This window comes from Cryptomeria japonica, chromosome 10 (genome assembly GCF_030272615.1).
Source record: "Cryptomeria japonica chromosome 10, Sugi_1.0, whole genome shotgun sequence".
Classification (NCBI taxonomy): Eukaryota; Viridiplantae; Streptophyta; class Pinopsida; order Cupressales; family Cupressaceae; genus Cryptomeria; species Cryptomeria japonica.
Genome location: NC_081414.1, coordinates 44,018,969 through 44,028,536, shown reverse-complemented (window position 1 = coordinate 44,028,536; position 9,568 = coordinate 44,018,969). Strand labels below are relative to the sequence as shown.

General features: G+C 33.6%; 1 pseudogene; it reads left to right on the top strand.

Moving 5' to 3' along the window:
* The first annotated feature begins 1,647 nt into the window (after positions 1-1,647).
* LOC131055714 (heat shock cognate 70 kDa protein-like) lies at positions 1,648-9,362 on the top strand (annotated as a pseudogene).
* The last annotated feature ends 206 nt before the right edge of the window (positions 9,363-9,568 follow it).

Genomic DNA, 9,568 nt, shown 5'->3' with positions numbered 1-9,568 from the left:
AGTTATAAAAACCAAACATTAAATTTGTTCAGGAAATATTAGCAATATTGTACTTGTGGGTTCAAGCCCCACGGTGAACGCCAAAAATGTGTGTGAAAAGTGAATCGGTATCTGCAAGCTGTAAGACACAACACTTCAATAAACCATTATTTGCATGAATTAGTTAATCAAAAACGACAAAATGAAATTCATTGCAAGTCAGCTTATTGCCTTCTAGTAGATGCGAGTTTAGATTGCTCTCAAATTGCTAAGCTATCCAGTGACTAGACAACAACTAAACGAAAGATTTTTATCTATATGAGCATAAGATTGAGCTAAATGAATGCAAGATTTAAGCTAGATGAATGCATGATTTGCAAGATTTAATCTAACATGATTTAAGCAATAAATGAGATAAATGATCTAAATATGTATGCAATAACTAATATATGAATGCACAAATATCAATGAACCTAGAGCAAAAACAACATGATAACAATATATTCTCCAAGATCTTTGATTAGGTGATGAGAGCCCGAATTTATAGAAAATTCAGAAAGAAACCAATGACTGAGATCAAATGATGATGAGCGGTCAAGATTTTCCCAAAAGAAACACAATCTAGGTGAATTGATGTGATTGGCCGCTTTTCTCAGTTTTAAAGGAAATTGAACTAAAATTAAGATAAAATCAAGAAAAAACTGATTTATTCTCTATTTCATTCAATTTCGAGATTTAATTGTTTTAATTACTTTTTTGAGATTTTTTTCAATTTTTTATTTGATTTTCAAGATTATCTCCATTTGATTTCTTTTCTCAAATTTTAATTCTTTTTTTTCCAATTAATTTCTTTTTTTATTTGTTTCCTTTTTTGAAGATTTGTGCTCATAATTTCCAATTCCTCTTTCTTGATTTGTTTCCTTTTTTGAAGATTTATGACAATTTTTATTTATTTTTCAAATTAATTCCTCTTTTTGATGATTTAATGGCAAATTGATTTATTTAATTAAATATGCAAAAGATATTTAATTAAAATAACTAAGATGATTATTTAAAATGATTTACTTGGAATAATTTAATTAATTAAATAAATATTAATTAATATTGAGTGATTAATTTTGCCATGTGACATTGATGATTTTAGAAATTAATTATGCTCAAAATTTATTTAATGGCCTTTGGTTAGGACCTTGGTGACATTGTCAAGATTAGGGGCTCATGGTTTAGATGACCATTTTTAGGGTATTACACTCATTTCCTCTTTATTTATCTCTATCTCACCTCTCCTCTCTTTACGTACATTTCCCTCTATCCTTCCCACCCTCACTCTTTTTTTTTTACCTCATCCTCTCTCTCTCCCTCTCCCCCTCTCTCTCATGGAATAGTTGAGAGAATTAAATGCATACTAAAAAAAAATGTAATACTAATTTTATTTATTAAATTGAAAGGATAAAATTAGATTGATGGTGTAGAACAGGCGAATTTAATTAAATGTATAGTTAAAAGAAATAAATACAATATTCATTTTATTTATTTTAGGGAGAGAGGATAAAATAATCAACTAATAAAAGATTATTAATTATTATGAGCGGGAAAAATTTTGTTCACTTGAAATTAAAAGGTAGACGTGCATTGGTTATTTGTTTTTCGAAGTCTACAGCTATTATCTTGGAAGTCCCGAGCTCGGCTTCTAAGTCCACAGTCGGCTTGTTATACCCTCATCATCTTTTATTGCAGAGGAAAGCCATTCACAGAGAATTCTGCAGATTTGTAAAGGTAATCTTACTTTTCTCTCTCATTTATTACTTTTGCAGCACTGCTAAGATTATGTAGGTAGCTGTTCAGTTGTGCTCGGAAAAGGTGTATGCTATGGTCCTTAGCAAGCTGTTTAAGCATGCATCATTGATTTTTTATTTTGAGAGCAACTATTGCATTTATTTGTTTTTTAATATGATTCTCTTCACTTTTTGAGCCGTAAATTGATGCAGACATTTCTCTAAACCTATAAGTTAAATCCCCAGAAATGCTCATGAAACAGTTTTCATCACAAATACATAGAGTTTATTTTATTTTGTGGACTTAGGTATTACTACACCAAATCATTCAAATTCTCCCCCAAATAATTGGAGCAGGCCTGCACCGCTGTTTGTATGCAATTTAATCCCCTATAGGCTCTTAGCCTTGCTATCGTATCTGGTAATCTCACTTCTCCTGTTATCTGGCCTCTGTTTCTCCCATAAAACCCTAATGAATTTTTAGTCTACACTAAATCAACGTTTCTGACTTACTCCACCATGTTTCAAATGAGCCTGCACGGCTGATGATTGTAATTTTGCCCCTGACAATACTTGATTTCGCGGTCACCATGGCTAATTTTACTTTCCCCTATCACGCTTATTTCTCACAACCTATCACATGCGAGAAAAATATGGAAGCCTGTTCAGTTCGTGTTATCACATTAGTTTCCCCAAAGTGAAGCATTATGATTTGAAAAGAAGTGTTTTGGATGGATGCCCTCTCTAAAAATCTATCCTAGTGCATCATTTCACAATTTTGAGGATACGGTCAATGGGCATTCATGTGGGATATAGTGCCCCTAAGCGAGACGCAGAAAAATAAAATTTCAAAAATTCTGCCCTCTTTCTATAGTGCATTACACAAGGCATAGGTTAGGCTGAAATTCTATTACACACAAAATTCACGAGTTTACCCATAAATGGCACAGATGCCCTTGTTCTGCTTCGAAAGGGGAAAACAGACCAAACCCCTTCACAAAATCCAATCATTCATGAATATCTTAACAATGAGCCCAGATGGCAGTAGGAGCCTTTGTAGTGACAGATAATTGTTTCGGCAATTATAATAATACCAATATCTTTTTCCAAAGCCACATAATATGGTGTCCACCAAATGACAATTTGTTTGAAAACTGTCAGCTTAGGATAGCATATTGATAACTGCAACCATTTCTACAAATCAAAACATACTTTAATATCATTGTTTTACAATAATAATGCAAATCACAAATTACACTGCCATTATAAGAGAGAAAAAACATAGTAGGCTTAGCAGCCCCAACTTAGAGTCTGATATCTTTCCCAACAGTTTTTTTTAATTTATTAAAGTTGATTAGAAAGAGTTCAAAGGGAGCTGCAGAGAAGGAAGGAAGAAATAAATAAAGAGTAACCGATATCACAGAGCAACAATACACGTAGTTGAAGTACTATGTTTAGCAGGCCCAACTTAGAGTCTGATATCTTTCCCAACAGTTTTTTTTAATTTATTAAAGTTGATTAGAAAGAGTTCAAAGGGAGCTGCAGAGAAGGAAGGAAGAAATAAATAAAGAGTAACCGATATCACAGAGCAACAATACACGTAGTTGAAGTAGTTCCAACAAAAGATAAGAAACTTAAAAAAGCTTATGACAACAGAACATAGTTTAAACATGAAATTTTAAGCTGTCTGGAAAATCTAACATCTCTATGATGCAATTGTAAAAATTGGTATTTGATCTTTTCCAAAAGCTTGCTGTGCCGATCCTTCTTCTTTAGCTGAGAACACAAAGAAGCAAGCAAATTGCAACATGACATCATAATAAAACTGTAGCATTTCTACTTCTTGATGAGTAAAATGATTAGAAAATACAGCTAAACATTTACTTTTCCAAATGGTCATCAAAATAGTTTTCTCAACCATATTCTTCTAAAACGTAATACCCAAGATAGCTTCTTTCCAACCCAAAACATGATAAAAATTAGCAAGGAAATGAACAAAAATTGCATTTCATTTTTTCTTAGTCCATGAATAGCTTCCAAAAATATGTTTTATGCTTTCAGAATGCTTGTAGAAAGGGCACTTTTGTAGAGAAATCTTTAAAAAATTTAATCTTTCCCCAACAGGCAGTTTAAAGTTTAGGATTTTCCAGCTCATGATTTGAGCATTAGCTTCAGCCCTAGACCTCCAAATTTGAGCACTTAAGTTCCTCCACTTCTTCACTTTAAATTTACAACCCATTTGACATTAAGTCTTGGATTTAGTTTAAAATTTGGAAGTTTTCTCAAGCCAGATCCAATCTTTGAAAACATTGCATTGAAGAGGAGTGTAGATTTTCATCAGAAGATCCATAGGCACCAATGATTCCAAAAAGGTGATAAAACCTTTAGACCTGTTATGTAACCTAAAAGAGATTTTGGAGCTCTACCATTCAAATATCACTGAACTGTTGCGCACCTTTTTTGAATGAGCTCGTTAGGGAAAATTGATAGCAAGTGGTTGTCTATAATATTGAACAAGTTTGTTCTAGCAAATAGAAGATGTAGCAAAAATAAACCCATGTTGTAGAGATTCTTTCCATTTAAAAAATTTGTCAATTTATTGCCAAGCTTTCCAAATAGATTGGAATACGAATGAAGCTCTTATACGAAAGAAGGGAGCCATCAAAATCCTATCAACCCACCCCACACTCTGCCATTTGTTATTCATAGCTGCAAAAGAAATACGATGATTAACCAAAAGTTTCCAAGGTTCATCACCAGTCACAATTCTTATGATCCATTTAGCTAATAAACAGACCCCTTGAGTCTTACGATCTACCAGTCCCAATTCGCCCTTATTTCTAGGTTGTATGCAATGCAACCAGGATGAGGCTTTGAAGCCAGATTTACTATCCCAATTTGTCCAAAAAAATTGTCAAACAATTACGTTTAGTTCATCGTGCCCTCTTTTTTGTAAGGCATCCAACAAGAGAAATAGCAAACATTGAGAAACCAAAAAAAATTCTATTCATTACTTTGAATTTTGTCAACCAATGATAAGTACTTGTTAATGGTAGGATTGGGATCAATTTAGGTGGTAAAACTTTTTGAATATTATTTTGAATTTTTTTATTTTTATTTATTTTTTAAGTATATATGTTTATCTTTTGCATTATTTTATATAATATGTAAATTATGTCTATATATATTTCACATGTTTAAGAGTGAAGTAAAAAATATTCATTATATTTAAATTTCTTCAATAATAAATTTTCTTAATTGTAAAAGAGTTTTTTAAATTAAACTTTTATACATTGCCTTAGTTTAGATTGTATATGTACTATATACACAATCTTTCCTTACCTCTAACTTTCTTAATTATATACAATTGAAAATACTGACTATGTTAGACCACTCTGCCGGATTTACATTCGGTGTTGTGGCCACACCTCCTTTTTCAGCTCACTTGTGTTGCGTTGCTACGTCTAGTTAAAAGCACAACATATGCAAATGTAGCCCACATCAAAATGAAAAAAAACAGAATGACTATTCACAAACTTATTTGTTTATAAGTAATGAGTAATGAGTTTTGAGGTCAGTTATTAGTTTGAACCCTTGAACTTATATACATAAATAGTGATGTCCATAATTGTTAATAAATAAAATATTTAAATATTTTATATTCATGATTTATAAAAATGAAAATACTCATGAAGTCATAATTTAATGGATCAGTTATAATTTGAACTTAAAGATCTTTATGTACATCTTGGAATGAGTGGAGCTCTTTATAGATCCCTTCATTATAGAATTCCGATAAATTCTTGGTTTTCTAAGAAAATTCTAGAAGGCAACTCAGCTCAGATTTTTAGGAACCCAAAATGCTGAGACAGATCCAAAGTGTTCTAATAGTCATCAGCCACATATTTTGTTCTATTCTTGTTGCAAATTCCCTTCATATTCCATCTTCCTTCATCTACAATCTTTTTTTCTTTCTGTTTATGGTAACTTTTATAATGAGTTTTAAATCAAAATCCATTCGTTCATATGCATATTTGTGTACATACATTCATTAACTTTTATAATTAATTTTGATTATATATACATGTATACATGTACGCATATATACACAGACACACATACACACATAAGACAATCTATAAATTGCTTGTCTCAACATTGTTGTCTTAAATCTAATCATCTTTTATATTTCCCAGCATAAAAAAAAATTGATTGTCAAAGTACTTATGAGACTTGAATTTTTATATCTTTTAAAATAGATTAAAAATTAAATATATCAATTAAATGAATATGTTGATTGAATTGGTGCTTCATGATAGAAAAGTTTCACAATAAAAATCCGAGTCGAACTGGAGTTAACGGATTAGAGAAGGATGATTACATAATGACCATCTCTTTATCTACACGATTTTTTTATATATATGATATCAATCACAAAATGGCCACAATGTGATCATTTTCCTCATACATGTTTTATTCCCTCCTTCGACCAAGTTACCAGTAAATTGTTTCCCACCATCGTCTGCAGCTTCTGCCACAGCTTTGTTGGCCTGAAACTTGTTATGGGATGTGGACATTTTGAATTCGTAACAAGAAAATATAGAATATGTTTACTATAAAATGACCCTGCACAATGCAAACCCTCAAAGGAGAATTTTACCTTGACGAGCCCTCCTGATTGGATTTTCATGCATTTCATTTTAACGCCCCATTGACGTTTGGTTTAATGCATCTTGGATTTGGATGAAGATACTTGATTATCTGTTTGTCAGAATCATTAATTAAAATATAAAATGTGGTTTACTTAGATATGTGGGAGCTGTCTTTTAGGTCATTTTTCTGTTTTCTTCACTCAATTTAATTAACTATACAATAGTTCTCATTTTACCATGCCATTTCTCAATTATTTCACTCAGTATTATCGAGATTCGAGATTGTATTAGTTTATTCAATAAACAAATACCAGGCGACATTCATACAAATCAGGATCCAGCTTATGTTCAAAGAAAATTCCAACAATTAAGAAATTTAGATGAATGCTAAAGACCATTCATATTCTCCCTGCCTGTTTTTTTCGTCCATTCAAGCGTGCGGGATTTCTATCACCAGCTCAGATCCATAACTGCCTTCCTCCTCATTCTCTATCCAGACATTCAAATGAGAATTAATCGCAAAATCTTCATTCTCACACTTTTCCTCTTCGATTGACGATGCTCATTTAATTGTAACTAATCGTTTCATTTATTGCTCTCTTTGCTGGGCATATACGCAGGTTTTAAAGTCTTTTATCATAGTTGTACGAGAGCACATCAACAGTTTGAAGCAGTCAACGAACAGGTGTCTCTCTTTTTCTTATTTTTCTGTCCACAACACAGAGCAGCAGCTCTGTCTTATATCATTAAACCTTATGTCTTTGAAATATATATCGATACATTTCTTTTTGGGTTGATCTATGTTCTTTTGTTCTCTGTAATAGTCTTTTGTTTTCTCCTCAGTCCTCTGCCTCTTCCTTTCACATTATAAGGCTTTTGCACTATGTTTAAGGTTGCATTCTGTTCTTAAAATTTTTCATCTAGGAATTGAAAACAGCAGTTTCCTGTGATTACATTAACTGCAAATTTTCTAAAAACTATTCTTACATTCATGCAGAATATAACATGGACAGGAAGGCCAAAGATAAGGTTATTGGAATTGATCTGGGGACAACTTACAGCTGTGTGGGAGTGTGGCAGCATGACAGAGTTGAAATTATTGCTAATGACCAAGGAAACAGAACCACTCCCTCCATGGTTGCTTTCACCCCCGATGAAAGACTTGTTGGAGATGCTGCCAAGTTTCAGATTTCAACTAATCCTACCAACACTGTGTTTGATGTCAAGAGGCTCATTGGAAGAACATACAATGATCCTTCTGTGCAGTCTGACAAACAATTGTGGCCTTTCACTATGATTCCCGGTAAGAATGACAAGCCTATGGTTGAAGTGACTTAAAAAGGTGAGAAAAAGCTATTTGCGGCTGAGGAAATCTCGTCCATGGTATTGGTAAAAATGAAGACGATAGCAGAGCGATACCTCCAGTGTGGTGTGAAGAAAGCTGTAATTACCGTGCCTGCTTATTTTAATGATTCACAGAAGCGAGCAACTAAAGATGCCGGTAAGATTGCAGGGCTTGATGTCATGCGGATCATCAATGAACCCACGGCTGCAGCAATAACTTATGGCTTTGATGCATTGGAGGAAGGAACAAGAAACATTCTAGTTTTCGACCTTGGAGGAGGTACCTTTGACGTATCTATTGTTACAGTGGAAAGAGGTAAGGTTGAAGTAAAAGCTGTTGGAGGGGACATGCATTTGGGAGGTGGGGATTTTGACAACAGGATGCTCAATTATTGTGTTCAGCTGTTCAACAAAAAGTATAAAATGGATATTGGTACAAATCCCAAAGTTCTTCGGAGACTACGCTCAGAGTGCGAGAGGGCAAAAAGAAGTTTGTCTTCGGCGGTAGAAACTGTAATTGATATAGATAGCCTGTATGAAGGGCAAGATTTCCACACAAAGATCAGAAGAGCCAAGTTTGAGGAGCTCAACGCTGACCTATTTGACAAATGCATGCAAGTAGTGAAGCAATGCCTGGAAGACTCCAAGCTTAGCAAACACCAAATAAACGACATTGTATTAGTAGGAGGTTCTTCGCGTATACCCAAGGTTCAGGAGTTGGTAAGTCAATTCTTTGAGGGAAAGGAGCTCTGCAAAAGTGTAAATCCAGACGAGGCAGTTGCTTATGGTGCAGCTTTGCAGGCAGCTGTACTCAACAAGGAAAACATTCACTTAGTCTTGATGGACGTCACTCCTTTGAGTCTTGGAATTTCAGTCGACGATGGCATCATGAAAGTAGTAGTGCCCCGCAACACTCCCATTCCTACTTTGAAAGAGTCTTCTGTCACCACAAGATTTGACAATCAGACAAGTGTAAGTTTTCCAATTTATGAAGGCGAGAGAACTTTGGATGCACACAATAATTTGCTTGGCGAGTTTGTCCTCGATGGGATTCCACCTGCCCGGTGTGGGGTGCCTAAGATAAGAGTTTTCTTTAAAGTGGATGAAGAGGGAATTCTTACAGCCTCTGCCAAGGATGTGGGAACAGGGAGAAACAATCAAATTACTGTTACAAATGAGCGTGAGAGACTTTGTAAGGAGGAGATAGATAGAATGGTTGCTGATGCACACATATTTCATAAAGAGGATGAAGAAATGGCTAAGAAGCATTTGGCCAAAAACACTCTAGAATGTTATATTTGCAACATGAAAAGTAGGCTGATGGAGGCCAAGAACAGGGGAACAATGCAGATACGTGTTGCAGATGATATCAGTGGGGCACTAAATATTGTCGAGGAATGGCTAGATGAGAATGACAATGCAGCAATTGAGAAATTTAAAGCCAAATTGAACGAATTGTCATTGAAATGCAAGTGCTTAACATAAGAGGAAATACGTAGGTTTGTCTTTGTTTTACAGGTGATTATAGGTCGAACATAAGCTGGTCTTTTTCCGCACCTTTCCCTAGGAAACACTTCAAATATTGTTAGTTATATTTGTGCTTACATTAATATTAAATGGCCATTTTAAAATGGATACTACAAAAATTCCAATGATCTTGATGAATTTTTAATAAGTAATGATTTATTGAGCTCTTAAAAATAGAGCAATTTTTTTCAAAATTATTACAAATAAGTTTAGTTCTTATATTTTAGTCTAATTTCAATAATAGAATATTTTTTTTTAAATAACATATTTTTTTTAATTAACCTAAAGATC